Genomic DNA, 16,804 nt, shown 5'->3' with positions numbered 1-16,804 from the left:
GACAGAGTTTCTTTCCTGTGATATAAAAGACAAATACAAGTGGAAGGTGACCTCACTGAAGGCCTGTTGCTGCAATCTTCTGGCTCATGATGGAGGGGGAGTATTGGCAGTGAAGAAGATCACGTTCATACATTTTTCAGCTGCACGGGGTGATACCACAACTATGTACTGAGGAATTCCACAACTCCCTTCTGTCTCTCACTGTTCATCTTAATCTGTCTCGACTGACAGCAGCATCCTCATCCCTCATTCCCTCCCCTGTGGTGTCACTACAACCTCCTCATACATTTACTGTGGTTATGACATGAAAAGATGGATTGACTGGATGGATGAATGGATGGAAGCACAACACAGGAGTTCACCTCACTGTAGGTATTACCGGCAATCGAGGTGCTGTAGCATCAGAAGGCAAACGGAGCACCATCTCTAGATAGGAAAAACAAGAGGATTGCAGTTCTTTAAAGTCAAGCTGGTGGCTTGACTCCATTTACAAGGTGTCTGATGGAACCCACAGACCTGTCATTTCTGATTTTATCTCACAGCATATTACAGTGTCGGTTGCCTCTGGGGTAACACTCTCCCGCCAATATCCCTTTCAAGTCCTTCCCTCTGTTTAACCAATCACTAAAAAAACACCCACCAGCGCAGCAGGCCTCTCTTGAATCCTGGTGTTTAAGACAAGCATGAAGGGTTCTTTCCACATTTAAAATGAAAGCGAGGAAGATTTATGGCTGGTAGGTGGCGATACAAGACTGACTGTGTTTTGCACATGGAGGAACTAACTGGTCACAGAAAATGAGACGCCATCTGAGGTTCTCTTGTGAATGACCCACAATGTTGTATGACTTTAACAGAAGACAATGGAGTGGAAGGACTGGTCCAGGACTTAAAGCAGGGAAATGATCTAATGGTCTGACTATCTGATTTGTCAGAATTAAGCCATTTTTGTGCAACATTCATGACTAAATAAGCAAAAGAAGTGCAGAAATATTCTTTATACTATGTGTAGATTATGGGTGCGACTTATTCCTTCCACTGTACTAACATCTGCATGAGTGAACAGAATGCTGCAGTTGTGTTCATTTTTCTTTCAGATTTTACCATTGTAAAAAAAATGCGGAGAACAACCTGCCAGACTTGAAACAGAAGAAGAATCATTTAGGCAGCTAATGATGCAAATGCATGTTATCATTTTCTCTCATTAGGTTGTCCTCTCATCCCTCTACAGTAGAAATATGAGGTATGATCACATTACCTCTGTTTCTTTCCAAAGAATCTCTCAGACACCTGTTGAATTCTGCTAAGTCTCACAGACAATGGTTCACTCAAAGGATTTAGCCAAATTCCGCCCATAATTCACAGAAAGTTAGATGGTGCCAGCAATGAAATGGATGCACTTTCTTTGTGTCTTTCTCAAGACCAACTTTCCTCGACTACCTTAGCTGTGCCCCTCTGCTGCCACTTAGGTTTCTGCATCCCTCTTTGTCTCCCTTTGCCTCCAGCCTGTGGGTGAATCATCCGTCTCTAATCCTCATCCTGTACGGCTGACTGAAGCCTCAACGTTCATTTGTCCGACTCTTTGTTTGGCATCCAATAGAGGGTGTCTGCCTCTGCGGCCTCCTCTCTCTCTCCTTTCATCCCTCCATCCTACATTTCCCTCTTCAAGCCACTTCCACCGTCTGTCCTCTGCTTCACTCATTCCCCTCCCTCTCCCCTAATCTGTCTTTCATCTCTTCATCCTTAACCAGGTCCTCCTTCGCTCTCTCACACTTTCTTGTTGAGGGAAGGACAGTCCGGCGTCCTGGCAGCTCTCCACCCTCCCGCCTGGGTGGAAAAACAAACAAGCGTCCACATGTTCCCGAGGAATTTTAATGACTTCCATAACTCTGGCTACTTTACCTGCCAAACTCCAGGCAGTGCGAGGGAAGCGGTGGACACCGAACGAGTTCGTTTAGCAGCGCTGATGATGAGCCTTGTGAGCCTGAGCCAAGTAGTATCCTTTAAAGCCAGAGCAGCTTTAAAAAAGGACGGGCCAGTGAGACACCATATGGACAAATCTATCAAAATTCAGGATGAGAGGAAACGAGGCATGCAGTGCTTGCATTAATAATGTCCATGGGTGGAGTGGGACCTCAAATGCAGCCTCATGCTTCATGCAGCGGCCAAGGACGAACATCCCAAAATAATGTCCATCACTGTCCTCAGTTCTTACCATACCAAAACAACTGGGTCAGCATTTGTGCTTAATCAGGAAATAAAATGTTTCTATACGTCTCCTGTGCTCAACTTTTAGTACTTCAGGTACTCTTTTTGGCTGCATCCTTCTGCCTCCCTAATCCGTCTTCACAATTTCTGTGTCTTTTGAAGGTCTTGAAGTCTCAGTGCCATGAATCACACAAATGAGGATGAAGGGAAACATTTACAGTCAGAGTCTTCCTAAAGTTTCATGGTATTGAATTCAGCCACAAACACTGACAGAAACTGTTTAGAATAACAAAAGAAAACCTCACAACTTCACCAATTGACAAATTCAGCATTTAAAAGGGATGTTCAGTTGGTGTCATAGGACCCAACGTGCATTTGTTTTAGGTATGAGACCCAAAAATGTCCTACTAAGATCTAACTCGGAAACTCCGAGAAGGCCTATATTGAGAGGCAAGAGGCTATTATCAGCACTGTATGTCTGGCTGCACGTATCCCAACCTCACAGAAATTCCTCATAATTGATTCCAGTCCATTCTTGAACGGTCTCAGGTGCAATAGACGTCCATCCATGATTTGCTGAGTGGGTGTTTGTGTATGAGAGAGAGATCACCACCCTGCAGTGTCCAGTAGAGGCTGTCAGGTGATAAAACTCCTGAGAGTATTTTAATGGGGTCACGGCCCCACAGGCTGTCAGAGACCTGACCCCGAGCGGAGACACAGAGTTGATGGAGGTCATTGTCAAGGGCCAAAGCAAGGCAATAAATCTGGGGAATTGCTCCTGTCAGACTGAATACTGAGATTTATTTAAAACAGTGAGAGACAAAAAAAAAAAAAAAAAGAGCCAGTTCACGCATGAAATAATTCAGCTCAGCAAAGAGTCCATCGTAACCTCTGAATGTCGATTTCCTTTCTTACATTGGTTTGAATCAACAGAATGCCTGTCCATCACTTTAAGCTGTAACTCCACATATAAAGTAGTCTCAGTTTTGCAACTAATGATTATTTTCATTATTTCTTCATCCGTCGATTATTTTCTCACAAAAGCTATTAGTTGTTTGGTCTAGAAAATGTCAATCAGTGTTTTTCAAAGGCTAAGATGATATCCTCAGATGTCTTGTTACTCAGTATACTGTCAAAGGGGAGCAAAAAAAGTTGAAAAATTATTCAAATTAGAGAAGCTGGAATCTCAAAATATTTATTTTCTCTGAAAAAAATACTTCTACTAAATGATCAAATATCTCAGTTGGTGCTAATCAGATGAATAGCTAACAACTAATCAATTCATTGTAGCAGCTATACTCAGTATTTGGATTTTTTAACATGAGGGCTGCATTACATCTGTATATTCTTCTCTTGGCCTTCATTAGCAGCCCATTACGAAATCAGACAGTGTTTTATTACAGATGTGTCAGCGGCGGGGAACACCCAGCTCACTGCCAGGACACTGTTTGGATTTCAGATCTCCTAACTTATGTTTTTCTTTCCCTTTCAACCCGAGACCAGCTGCAGAGGAAATGACAATACAACGCGAAAACAACAGAGGTTCATAACATCTCCTCCCACCAACCAATATTCACCCATTTCTGTGCTTCATGTCAGCCAAAAACCAGCCATTTTCTGTATCCACTGCTTCTTCTACCTCCTGCCCTACTACTAAATCTGCACTTCTACTTGTTTCATCTGAGGGGTGAAACAACCCTTGACCCTTGAAATTGATACGTGCTCTGTCTTGCACAAACTTGGAAAGTTTCTCTCCTCCTTTCCCTCTTTGGACCCCATCCTCTCTCACGCACAAGGAATCTGGGATGTGTTCTACCTCTAGCACACATTAGTCGGCTTTGGGGTGTGGACCCGCAAAACTCCCTCAGATTCGTAATGTTGGATCTAAATGCCTCAGTGCAATCAAGATCCTCGTCTGTTCCTCATTGTTTTGCATGTGTAGATGCAAACAGTTTGGCCCTTTCCTCATAGCTCTGGCAGTGCATGTATCTTTTTTATGCACTTCCCTTTAATTTTATCCACTCCTTTTCTCTGGTTGGGCAACACAGGCACATGCTAACTTTAAAACTCCCTTTAGAAAAGCAGCACAAAAGCACATCCTGCCAACACAGAGCACCCATGTCGGGTGGATTGGGCTGAGTAAGTAGAATGACAGTATGAATTAGCAATCCTCCAGCCCTAATCCAGTTTGTACAACAAACGTAAGATACAAGAGGAAAGAAGCTAATTGCTACAGGCGAGGCAGCAGTTCAAGACTAACAGGATTCAGAGAGGATGAGAACCAACGAAAACAGAAAGAGGATAAAGGTTAGAACTAAAATGTGGTTCTTTGAGAAATTCTACTTTGTTTTCCCTTTGGAGAGTATTTTGAATGACAGAATATTTGGACAGGATTCCCTCAATAGGAATTCAACAAAACCTTACTCTAATCTTTGACCGTATAAAGCAAAAGGAGCAGCCCATTTGAAGTAATATTGCTGAATTTTGCACAATTATCTGCTAAAAAGTCATTAAATGAATCTTATTTTTCTTGCCACCAATAAACATCCTGCACTCCAACCCTCTAGATTCACTTGACTGCTTTAGGTAAATCCATATTATAACACCATGGAGCCTTGAAAAAGGCAAAATGTGCAAGTTTTTTTCTTTTTACCAGTGTCTCCTCATACGTGTTACACTAGAGTGCAGAGAATGTCTACCGTGAATAGCACTGAAACTTCACCTGTTGTGCTTCAATAATTAAGTGGAGACACCCTTAAAAATCCTGTGGCTGTGGTAAATAGTCTCTGCTTTAGTGACTAGATTTAGTTATAGTCAAACATCAAACCGCAGCTGGTTCCAGCTCTGAGATATTCAGTTCCACTCTGATGCAATTCCCTTGATGGGAGGTGTGGGACGTCAAACTGGAGTCCCTACTCACTGAGCTCTGCTCATATATCCACTTCTGGACAGGAGAAACCCCATCCCGATTTCATAAATACTTCCAGGCTTTAGTTAAGGAAAAGGGGAGAAGGAATGAAATGAAAAAAAGATTTACGGGGAAATTAGAAGATTGTGTCCTCGGACTCTCCACCACCCGAGTGAATATTTGTCAGGACAGAGAAGCTTTCCATTGAATTATGAAGTCACTGTTTTTGGATTTTAAAAAAGCTCCATGGGACTTTGCACTGCACCCCAGTGATATGCTGGAAGTTCCTTTATGCGTGTTTGTGCTGGTTGTTTGAGATCATTTTCAGATATGCAGAACTGACAAGGCCAGGATGAGTAAAACAATATCGTACTTCCTGTGCTCCACTCTCCCTCATCCAATCCGTCAACCTGCCACACATCACAGTACACCGAGCTGGACCTTCCTGTACAAATGTCACATCTGGAACAAGTCGAAAATGTGTCAGAAACATTCTCCCTTCACACCTTTCTGTGAAATTCCTGCTTTCTTCTTAAAGCTTTTCTTTTTTTCTTTTCTTTGAAAACGGCAAATTAGAAGTTTAGCAAACTCTTTTGTTGAAGATTTTCTTCCAGGTGGTTGAGAAATTAACACTTACTATGTGGCATTTGTTATCAATTACAGTGAAAGCCAATAGAGCGTTACAAGTTGTTAAAAAAAGCTCATAAAACACCTTTCAAACTGTTTGTTCCCTTTCTTCCGCTAACCACAGCTGCAGAAGAACCAAGAATGGCTGCTGAGTGGTGATTTCCTAGAATAACATTACGAACTACTGCTGAATAAAGCCTTAAGCCAGCTTTATACAAAATAAAAAAAACCAAATTCCTCAGCTTATCTGGTGCAAGACACATGATAGCCCCTGTGATTCAGCACTAGTCTGCTGTTATCACCGCCAAGAGAAAAAGTGAAGAGACTCAATATAAACTGCAAATATCAGATAATACAAAACAGACCACCTCTGCAGATTAAACTATTCCCTCTGCATCTCAGGTCAAAGGGGACGTACAAATTTTGGGTTACAAATAAGCAAAAAGTGAGAGCAAGGCGAGGACAAACTACAGTTAATGACAAGGATGCAGAAAGAACTGGATGGTAGCGAAGTTTTAAGTTTGATGTGATTGAATGAAGAAATGTCCCGTTGCATTATAGCCCCAAAGACACACTCATTGTATCGGTTCTTTATCATGTGCATTCCACGCACATAACACTGAAGATGGTTTTTGCCAGGCTCCATCTCCTCTATGCTCCCATGTCGACAGTGTTTAAGTCACAGATTTGTAATATTCAGATTATATATCGACTGGGTGCCAAGCACAGAGCTCCTGGTGCACAAGAGAGAGGAGATGCACATACAACAGTGCAGAGTAAACTGCTGATGTTTTAGTAAAGAAAAGCAAACTGTTCTAGAGTTTGCACAAAGAATAAAGTCTCAGGGCGATATCTGTAATCCGGCTTCTGTTTCAGAGCGAACGTGCAGCAATGATAGAATAATGCTCAAAACGTAAACAAACCATTGTAACTAATCAATCCATCAATCCACTGAGCTGGTCGGTGGGTTTAAACTGCCATAAAAACTGTATGTTTTTAGTACCATATACATCAGGCTGATCTGTCAAGTCTCAGTAATCTGTTGTTTACAGGACAGGTCTTGGATTACAGCCCTCCCAACTATTATTCTTAATGAGGTGCAAATGCTGCTGTTATCACATTTTATGATGTGACTATTAATGGTGCAAGATACGGCAGAAATATTGATGCACTCAAATGTCCTCGTGGACATTTTAAAAATGAATTTTGTTTATCATTGTATGTAAGTTAAATCAAAATCTACACCATCTGTCTACCTGTTCATGTCATGTCTCTCTGCAGCAGCTGTTTCTGAGCAATGAGACCAATAAAGTGAGTGGCTGAGAGTGAAACTTTTTAATTGGACCACTATCTGATTTATGTTCAACTTCAGTCAGCCCTTTTTGTGCTGCTGCATTTCTAGGAATAAAAAGAGGAAGTGCACTTTTCTTTTAGAGCTGCTCACACAGCCGAAGACACACAGCTCGTCTCTGCATCCCTACAAGGTCAAAATTAATATGGTCTATAATGTAGAAGACAATGTAGCTCATGCAACTCTACAAAGCATCTAAACAACTAAATCAGCCACCTTTGAGTTTCACAATAAAGCGTGGAGCACAAGGTGTAAGTACTCTGTGTGTGTGACTGCAATGCACAAAAAAAGCATTAAAGGTTCAAATATAGTAACCTTGAAAATGATTTTGCAATGAATAAAAGTACTTTTATTCATGTTTGAGTTGTATAGAAAAATCTACAGAAGTGTTAATTGGTATTAACAGAATCAGAAATTGTTTTAACAGCATAAAACAGGCGCATTAAGATTCTCGCGTTTTCAGACAACTGTGGGATCCAATTTTCTTGACATCGTATTAAAGACACGTCAGCAGATCCTGTCATTCGGGGAAGCCAGGTTCAGAAACCCCTGGAAGCGGAACTGACTGTGGTCAAGGCCAACTGGGACCCTGGGGTCAGAAAGGTCTGACCACCACCTGGCAAAGAGCAACCCAGACATTTCAACTTGAATTTAGCTATTTAACTGATATTATTTTCCAGAGGAATCTACAAAGATTGTAGTGAGAAGAGATTTCTGTTTAGTCCCTCTCTCATACATGATTCAACTGCAGCAGTAAACCAAACAGCAAAACCACATGGCATCCATCCCTCTTCTTAGGGGGCGTTTCCAGGAATATGATTCAGTAACATGCTGAAACATGATTAAACATCAGAGGGAGACAATCAGTCCATGTAAACAAAACACACAATCACAATTTAAGCTTGGAGGAAATTGAGGATCAGATATGCTTGTCTATGTGAATATTAAAACTGGAAAGATGAAAATGAACCTGACTGTAAAGAAAATCATCCATCAGCACTGCTGGTTCAAGCATGTTCTTGTTTTACTGTCTGAAAAAATAAATGAAACAATCACAGATAGTATGGACAGTGAGTCGACAGACACATTCACATCAAGAGGTCTTCATTCTTAATGAGCGTTTAAAATGAAAAGCATCTCTGAGCAGACAACTTTAGCACTGTTTCAGAAACAAATTTGGTACATATTAATGTAAAACACATACCAGTTATGTACAACGGAAATGGGGGTGCGGATGTAAATATGAAGCAGAGGGATTGTTGCTTAGTTGTAGAAATTACTGTAGAAAAACAACAATGGCTTAGAGTAAAACTGGAGTTTACCTGAACAGCAGAACAGTTTCTAGGATAGACAAAGTCAGCAACACCTGTAATTCGTTGTTAGTGTTGGATTAATCACTGAAAGACAAGGTTTTGGAAACATGATGGGAGTGTGACGACTCAGAACTACTCATGGTGACAACTGAGGCCAAAACAGAAGGCAAAAATGAGTATCTGCTTCATAAATTCTAAAAGTCTTAATTTCAGAGGGCTTTAAATGGCAAAAAAGTGTGGATGCTAGGTGTAAATGATGCATTTAAAAAAAGAAAATGGATGCAGTCTACCTGTGCTGGGCTGAAATGTGTGCAGCCCTTTCCTTAGCCCACGTGGAACCGAGCCGATATACATTTGGCTTAACTTAGAGCTGGAACAGAGTGTTCAATCAGGCCCAAATCACAATCATCAAACAGAACCAAAAAAGGTTCAGAGCTTTCATTACTCGGAACCCAATTTTCCTCACGTCGCGCGCCAACAGGTTCAAGCCGAAAGAGATTAAATGTGTATGTTGATCCAAATAAGTAAGCACAAATCTAAAAATGGTACAAATATACACAATGTATTTCCACGCACACACGAAAGACACATATGCACAAAGACTCGGACTATGGACGAGGAAGACTTTCTTGAAAGCCAAATTAAGTTCAGTTGACTGGGACAGCTGGAAACCATGCTGCATGACATAATCGTGGAAAGGCTAGCCAAGCTATTTCACACACACACACACTAAACCAGTCATTTGAAACACAAGTTAGACAGAAAAATAACACCCATTTCTTTAACAATATGACAACCAACCCCCTCCCATCTTTTATAAAACACACATTCATTTACTCATGTACACACACACACACACACACACACACACACACACACACACACACACACACACACACACACACACACACACACACACACACACACACAAAGTGGAAACATAAGGAGAGGAACTGGAGGGGTGCTCAGGTCACTGGGGTTGATTGAGACACCAGGATAAAACTTCAGCATCACAGGAATCTGTCCACCTCCTCAGTTCTTCAACTCTTTTGCTAACTTTTCAAATCAAACTACATGGATAGAGTGCAGCAAGTCACATGTAAGATCGATAAATCTGTCTTAACTTGCTTCAGAGACATCTTGAAACCCTGACCTGAGAGCAGGCATGTGGTGTTAAATTCACATGGATACAAAAAAAAAAAAAAATGCCTCAAGAGCGGAAATCAAGGCCAGCAGGACTGCAAGTCATTCAGCCTGAAGCAGCAACATTTTCTTCAAGGGCCTGGCACACAAAGTCATGCAACAATGCAAAAAACCTCAAAGAAGACCAAACAAAGCCTGTAGCAAGTGTGCTGTTTTATTGCTTTTCTGCAAAAGAACTCTGGACAAATATTTGATAAGATGTTTCAAGATTTGAGGACCGAGGCCATCGCCATGGCAGCAAGTCACCGCAGACAGAGTTAAATCTTGAAGCTGAATGTTTTAGATCTGATTTAAAATGAACACTTTGTAACAGCATGTAAAATTGTTGCTGAAACTATCTTCAAAATACACATTTTCTTTTTTCATTAGGGGTTGTTAAAGTCTCAAAGTGTGCTTAACTGGTGAATTCAGATCAATCTTTCTCATCAATCTAATCAACATAGCGCCTGAAATCTACTTTTCAGCAAAAATAAAATCTAAGCCTCAATAACAAAAAGACCTCTGATACATACTTTTAGCATTGTACTAAAGTAATGAGTATCTTGATGAAGACCACAGGAACAAACTATAAGAAATGATAAAACAGAAAAAATGTGTGCACAGTAAGTGAGGAGATTACTGCAGGTGTCTGCTTCACTGATGTGAATCTATCAGACTTCATTTCAGCACTGAGGAGACAAACCTGACAATAAGTCAGGCTTTATTAGGCAGCAGCTGGGAACGTATTTCTCCTGTCAGGAGGAACAGTTAGATGACAAGGAGTAAGCCAACCAAAAAATTCATTTTGTCAACTTAATTCTGTATGGACTGACATTTTGAAGCTTTGCTAGCTAATCACAACCCAGTGCACACATGCACATCTTTGTATTTGCGCTGCAGGATGGGCTGTGCATGGTCTTAAGGCAAACTCATGGTTTTAATACCTACCAGAAACATTTTTTATGATATAGATTTTGCATACGGATATGCACCAAGTTGTCAAACTGCACTTCTAAGGTGGCTGTCGTTCTGCTACATAGATGCACTGTATTGCCACGTCACATGAAAACAGAAGCCTGCTATGGCAGCTTCATAAAGTCAGAGTCTGAGTTTTTAACAACATGAAATTAAGTTATACAGCAAATGCAGCTAAGTACGGCCTGGACTGTAGTGCAGTGTTAGTAATTATTCTGTAAAGAGGTGCAATGGGATTGCACACAGTGTGGTCAGACATAGCACAAGATATCTGGAGATTTTAGAACTTCTCACTGTGTTGCGCTGTAGACGCCTGACAAGGACTACTTCAATTGCAACTTTTATTAATGAATTATAAAGGCTTGGATAATGGCAAAGCATTCATTTTGCTTCCCTGGTGCATGCTTGGCTAGCGTGCTAGCAGTGTGCATGTTCACAAATTCAGATAAAGTCCAGACAAAGAAGTGTTCCGACACTTGTAACCTGAAACTATCACCTAAAAAATGACAACGCAACACAAACTAGTTTCAACGTTGGCTCAACTCTTCCTTGAACACACTGTTACCACACTGCCAGAATAATTGCAACAAAGAGGGAAAAATTTGTAGCAAATATCTGCTGTGTTGAAATCAGACATGCGTAAGCTGACCTGCTACAGATTTTCGTGCTACTTCTTGTTTGAGAAGAAAACAAGTCATTCTATAACTTTGAGGCATCGAATCCAAAGTTTGCGAAGTCATGCAAAACACCTCAGGTAATACAGATCTAACACAGGGAAGCGACTGTAAGTAGCAAATTCAGGGCTGGCAAACAAATAACAACATGAGCAATCAAACCACAGACTTTCCCATCAGTCGGTCTGTTATCCAGCCATGAAAGGAGGCCTTTCATGGGAGCACCCAGAAAACAACAGTCAGAAATAGAAACAAGCTGTTTCTGATGTCTCCGTGTCACTGTTCAATCAACAGTAAACGGACACCTATGAAAAGACAGATTCACACAAGCACTTGACCGTACCACTCCTCTGGTCTATCAGAGGATAAAGAGTGAGACAAGAGCTTTAAGAAAGGAAGCGAGCAAATTTAGACATCCTCAACCTTTCACACACATTTTAAAACATGCAGGAGACTAAATACAGGTAATCACTCATATCTTATCATTGTGAGAAGGATGCAGAAAACCCAGCCCCCTCTGCAAACTGCAAGCGCTTGAACCGACCCCCGCTGCCTCCCCATAAGCATGCTGACACTTGAGAGGGCGGCACCTCTCTTATGCACACAGAAAGCCTTCTCGGGCCCATTCAAAGCTCCCTGCTCTATTCTTCTCCACAGTAAAAAGAACTCAATCTGAAAGGAGGGGAAACGGTCTCTGCTATTTCATTTAGCACACTGCAACCCACTACAGTCGCAAAAGCAGAGAGTCTTAAAAGTTTTAGAAACTTTTGAGCACGAGATACAAAATGCATGCTTCAGCTTCACAAACATACATGAGTTTATCACAGATTTAGAGATTTTTTCTTGGCGCTGCCGGCTCGAGGGAATGTCACAACTGCACAGAATCAACAAGATTGGACAGCAGTGATCCAGCAGCCCTGACCATTGGGAACACAGCATCTATTCATTCACAGAAAACACACTCAGAAGGGCAAACCGTCCAATAACAAAAAAGCTTCAATTGTGAAGAATCGGGCGTACAAACCTGCTGCACAGACAAAACGGAGTGCTGCCTCCAAAATCTTCCTCTTCACCAGACTGCTGGGATCCACCTGCACTGCAGCGAGTCCTCTCTGGCTGTACTGCTCGCTCTCTCTCTCTAACACGCCTCTCCCATCGTAGCCGAGCGCAGTGTAGAACTGTTGCGTCGGCTGCCCTCTTTCCTTCACGCTCCTCCTACAGTATCTCCCCCTGCTTTTTGTTTTTTTTCCCTTTAGTGCTCTTCCTTCCACACTAAAGCAAGAGCCACTGTCTGATAGAAAACACAACGAATCTGCTGCAGAGGACTAGCCAGTGTGAAGAGAAGGGAAAAACTGAATTCAAAGGGTGCTAATCATGGTTGAAGAGGGAAAGGGGGAAGGGAAAACCTGATTTAAATTCACACACACACACACACACACACACACACACACACACACACACACACACACACACACACACACACACACACACAGAGGAGGGAGATGACAGGGTCTTTTGCCCTCAGGGTGCCTCGGCGATCTTTTGTGAAAAAGCTGTTAGACCTTCAAAGGTGTTTTTTTCCCCAGTCATTCCTCCTTTCAGAAATCTGTATTGATTTTCGAACAAAGAGAATTCAAAGGGAATGAAATACAACAAATTATTCTCTAACTTATCCCCTCAGTTTTTTTAAACTTTCCTATTAAACCTTCCTTCCTCAACACTGAACTTTTAATTTTGTGAAAGTTTGCAGAGTCCTTAAAGCACAAAAATGCCAAAACCTTCCCCTTCTTTCCCTCCACTGAAGGGTCCCTCCCTCCCCATTACTCCTCCAAAAGACATCCAGCACTTTCCCTGATAGGAGCTTAACAACCTCCACATGAGAGGAATCTCTTCGCACACAAAAGAGTCTGGAGAAGGATTTGACCAAAACAAAGAAAGGAGGGAGGTGCTGGTATTTAGAAATTGGGAGATTTGCATTAAAATGTCAAGATGCTGAATATCTGGTGAGAATTTTCATGCAGTCTTAAATTTCCAGATACACTGATGAAATTAATCTCATCTTTTAAACAGTTGGATGAAAATATTTCTTGAGTGAGATGTTTGTATATGAAACTGGAGTCAGCAGGTAGATATAAATGGTAAAAATGTTAAATGCTACTTTTGGCTCAAAATTGCGGGGCCTTAACTGTATTTTTTTCCAAATTTACAGAAGATTTACAATGACATTTTAGTGCTGTAATCACTGAGGTTTAAGTCAATTTGTTAACCAGAGTGATATATATAGAGGCCAGAAGGGTCACATTAAATTAGCATGTGAAAGGCTTCCTCTCTGACAGGGCTATCTGTGGAAAGTTCAACATTCCTACTCTGGTAACTTCCATACCTCCCAACAGACTCTCACATGCTGCACGTAACACACTTTTATGGACTTTCATTAGTGACGTTTCAACTGACTGTAAAAAATATCAGCACTGATGAAAAACACTGTCCACGAGACATTTCTCTAAACTCCGTTTTGAAGCATTAAAATGGGAATCGTCTGACGTTTAACTCGCCTCATGTAAAGGAAAATGCTTGGTGTGTGTAATTTATGGTCAGCTGGAGCAACAAACAAATCTCAGATGAAGTTTTAATTGCCGCTTCCTTGAAAAATACTCGACTTTATTGCTGACTAGCAGAGGAAAAAAAAAGGGGCAGACAATAATTATAGGAAGCAAAAATACAAGCTGTCCATATCCAGCACAAGAAGCAAACGAGCCAGTTGAGACTAAATCAATTCAGAATCAATTATTCAAGCAGAGAGAAGGAGGATCATGGGGAGACACGAGTCCACCAAGCTACTGCATATCCAGCTGTCAGTCTCTAAGTGGCAGGGATTCCCCGCTTGTCTGTGTGGCGAGCGTGGTTTTACGTTTGTCTAACCACGTCTAGGGTGAGAGGATCAATCCCTCATGGAAGCTGAAAGCAGTGAATCTCCCACAATGGAAACTATTTACAAGTAGCTGTGATGTGTTCAAGCTGCGCTGGAATAAACAGAATCTTCAGTCTTGTCTGAAACAATATGTAGATGACAGGCTATTCTTGCAGAAAAATCTCAAAACTGGACTTCACTTCGCAGTTCTGATAACACCTCACACATGCATTTACACAGAAGAACAAGAAGGCATCCATTCTCAGTCTCCCTTCAGCTTTCTTAGACTGGGCATACCTGTCCCAGAATAAACCTCGTCCTCTGACCTCCTCCTGCATAGCTGAGGCCGAATGCCCGGTCTAACATTAGCACATATTTAAGTGAAATGCGCAGGGGCACGGCAGTCTCTGTGGGTTAAAATAGGATGCACGCGTAGATTATTTATGAGCAGAATTGCTAGTTTTAAATTTCTACAATGCCTCTTCTATAGAGAGAAATGAAGTTGAAGCACTTCATTTTGCAAATGATATGCACACTGTATTGTTGATGAGCACTCATGCTTGGAGGTAATTATATAGTTTAAGTAACGCACGATGAGCTGTGAAGGAGTTGGTTTGTAATTCAGTATATACGTGTCATCTGTGCATGTAATGTAGCAAACTGTGCAGCATTTTTCTGTCAGTATCACTCCGTTCATCCTTATTTAAGATTAGGATCCTGACAACATTGTTTAACTTCAGATATGACAACCAGACAGTGACGTGTGTTCACATGTATGAGCTCTATAGTGAATCTTGCTGAAACTACCTACTTATGACACATTTCAAGCCCTCATTTTGACATTGTGAGCCACTTTTTTATTTGAAAATATTGTTGACATGACAGTTGTATTGTAACCCACAAGCCAGGAGCAGAGAAAAATACTCACAGAACTGCATGTATCAACAAGAACAAAGCATCAATAGTTCTCTCTGTATATATTCTTTTGAAAGAGAGCAAAATGTCCACACAAATCAGATGAAATGGCTAAAAAAAAAAAAAAAAAAAAAAAAAAAAAATTTCTCAACCCTGAATCCAACTTTGAGCACAAACACTGTACAAACCCTGCCTACTCCCTGCAAACAGCAGAGGATAATGATGCAACGCAAACGCTGACGCAGGCTCAAAATCCCCTGAAAAACCCAGAGGAAGTGCTAGGATTCACCTGCAGAAGCCTGCAGTGGCCTACTGGCCTGCATCCAGCTTTGGAAATTAGTCTGGCTGAGGAACACAGCAGCAAGAATTATTACAATCTACTGAGTTTGTCATACTGAGACATGAGCCATATGCTGTCAAAGTGCAAAGATAATACAGAAAGCAGCAGGAGAGTTTTGCGTTTGTTTGCACCAGACAAGAAAATGAGACATATCCCAGCAATGACTGATACTACAAATGGGCCTGTAACAGTTTCAGACAAAACAGTGGGACCTTGAAAAATATTTTCCAATTTTTTAACCACCATCAGGAGCCTGTGAGGTTTATTATTTCCTAGCCGCAGCGGTTAACAAAATATGGCCTTTAATAAGCGATCTATGAATAAATGCCAGACTCTGTAATAAGTAAACATGACAAAACGCCCTCAAAGCTTCATGAGTCATCCAGATTTTTTGTTCCATGATTGTTCACAGAATTCAGACCACTTCTGTCCAGAGATGACTGAAAGCTGAGGCAGAAAGCTCAGGACTCAACCTGAACAAGGCTGAGATGTAACAAAATATCTCACTGTAGATAATAAACTGAGGTGAAGAAAGGCAAACAGTGTGACTTGTTAGATCCTTTCTTCATGTCTCTCTTCTTAATTTATAAATCTATACTACAACTAATTTAAGAGGTTACTGCTGTTGCTCTGTACTTGAATGCATGCAACACTGTCTGATGCTACAGCTATTCAAAATACTCAGAGGAAGTAGTCCTAAACAGCTGGAAGCAACCAACAAAACTGTCATTCTGTGTGTGATAGCTCAGCTGTCTAATGTAAAGTCATGTAGGCTAACACAGTCTGACCTGCCGTTGGATCCTCACCGGGACTGATCAACTCTCCATTCTCTCACTGGGATATTTTCATGTTTTCAGAATTTCCTGACATTACTGACACTGTTCCACTTGGACAAATGCACGTAACTTTCTCTTTGGACAAACACAAATGGACCCTGTTGCCATTTGATGCTGTAGATATTTAATAAACAGCAACTATACAGTTGTAAGAAACAACTCAGATTACATTCATTATTGATGAGTATTATTATTATTATTGCTATTATGGACAAAAAATGTAAAATATTTCTAGTTATTTTAACCAAGGTCAGGAGCTCAAAAGGTTTATCATTTCCTAGCCATAGTGGTCAACTAAATACGGCCTTTAACTAATGATCCATGAATAAATGTCACATGCTGTAAATGATTAAATGTGACAAAACGCCCTCCAAGCTTTATGAATCATCCAGATTTGTTTGTTGACAGAATTCAGTCCACTCCTGTCCTGAGGTGACCTGCCCTCCCAATAAGGGGTGTGGTGACTCCTACATAGCGCAGGGATGGAAGCAGCGCTCATTTAAATTCCCCATGTTGACTGCAACGCCATGTGACAGCAATAAACACGGTGTTTTCACCAATGAGCCC

The 16,804-nt window shown here is 41.2% G+C and overlaps 1 protein-coding gene across 5 annotated transcripts in view; it reads right to left on the bottom strand.

Moving 5' to 3' along the window:
* Positions 1-16,804, bottom strand: part of add3a (adducin 3 (gamma) a) — a 119,837-nt gene that overhangs the window by 75,281 nt on the left and 27,752 nt on the right. The window contains exon 1 of one of the 5 annotated variants that reach the window (XM_051945707.1): positions 12,260-12,542. The exons of 1 other annotated variant lie outside the window; for it this stretch is intronic. The gene's annotated coding sequence lies outside the window, so the exon portion shown is untranslated. Of the gene's footprint in view, positions 1-12,259; positions 12,543-16,804 lie in introns of those variants that run through there. 3 more of the 5 variants (XM_022189459.2, XM_051945708.1, XM_051945706.1) reach the window with 3 other exon arrangements.

This window comes from Acanthochromis polyacanthus, chromosome 3 (assembly GCF_021347895.1).
Source record: "Acanthochromis polyacanthus isolate Apoly-LR-REF ecotype Palm Island chromosome 3, KAUST_Apoly_ChrSc, whole genome shotgun sequence".
In the NCBI taxonomy this organism is placed as follows: Eukaryota; Metazoa; Chordata; class Actinopteri; family Pomacentridae; genus Acanthochromis; species Acanthochromis polyacanthus.
Note: the sequence above shows the minus strand (reverse complement) of the source record. Positions and strands in the feature narration are given on the sequence as shown.